Genomic DNA, 842 nt, shown 5'->3' with positions numbered 1-842 from the left:
TACCTGGCAGTAATTTAACGTATTCAACAAATAATTTTTATCATTTATTTCACACAGGTGACTCGGTGATGGAAAACCCATGGGATTACAATTGAGATGGAAAAAAATGTACAAAATGATGTGAAAATATATAAACTATTATAAAAAAAAGTCCAAGTTGGTTAACATTATTAAGGGAAAAAATAAATCTCACACTACTCATTTATACCCCTTTAGTTAATACATCATGTCCAACCTTAACAGTGTCACAAAGGAAAAGGAGAGTTATTCCTAAAGGGATGTCCTCAGTCGAAGACAAGTGAGAGGACTTATAAGCAAGTGGAAGCATTTGTTGACTGCAGAAACAGAGCTGATGTATGCCTAAGAGGTCAGGAGGTAGAGAACTAGCCGGAGATGCTGGAAGAGGGGAAAGGAGAGCTTGATAATTATTTACATTTTCTCAGCTAAGTAGGAAACAACATCAGTTTTGAGTGTGGAAAAGAAATTGGAGTCATAAGGTCTTGACATTTTGTTCAGGGAGAATGTATAAAATATTACTTCGAAGAGTAATGGATGGGAGGATGGGAAACCTACATAAATGTAGCAAAACAGGCTGGCAGCGTTAACAGTTCATGTGAAATTTATGGCCATCCATCTAAAAATAAAACTTTTGGCTGGGTGGTTTGTCCAGGAGGTTGGAGTCTCACATCTGTTGTACTGATAAGTTTGGAGACAGTGAGCGGGTCATCAATTATGCGCATCTAAGTACACTCAGAACTTGCCATAACACCTAACACTAAGTTGATATATCAGCAAATATAAACGTGGTCTGTCATTAGAAACAAAACTCTTGAGACTACAAA

The sequence above is a fragment of the Condylura cristata genome, unplaced genomic scaffold, assembly GCF_000260355.1.
Source record: "Condylura cristata isolate star-nosed mole 26May11 unplaced genomic scaffold, ConCri1.0 scaffold00021, whole genome shotgun sequence".
NCBI classification, from domain to species: domain Eukaryota; kingdom Metazoa; phylum Chordata; class Mammalia; order Eulipotyphla; family Talpidae; genus Condylura; species Condylura cristata.
The sequence above is the reverse complement of the archived record's forward strand: the minus strand, read 5'-3'. Positions refer to the sequence as shown.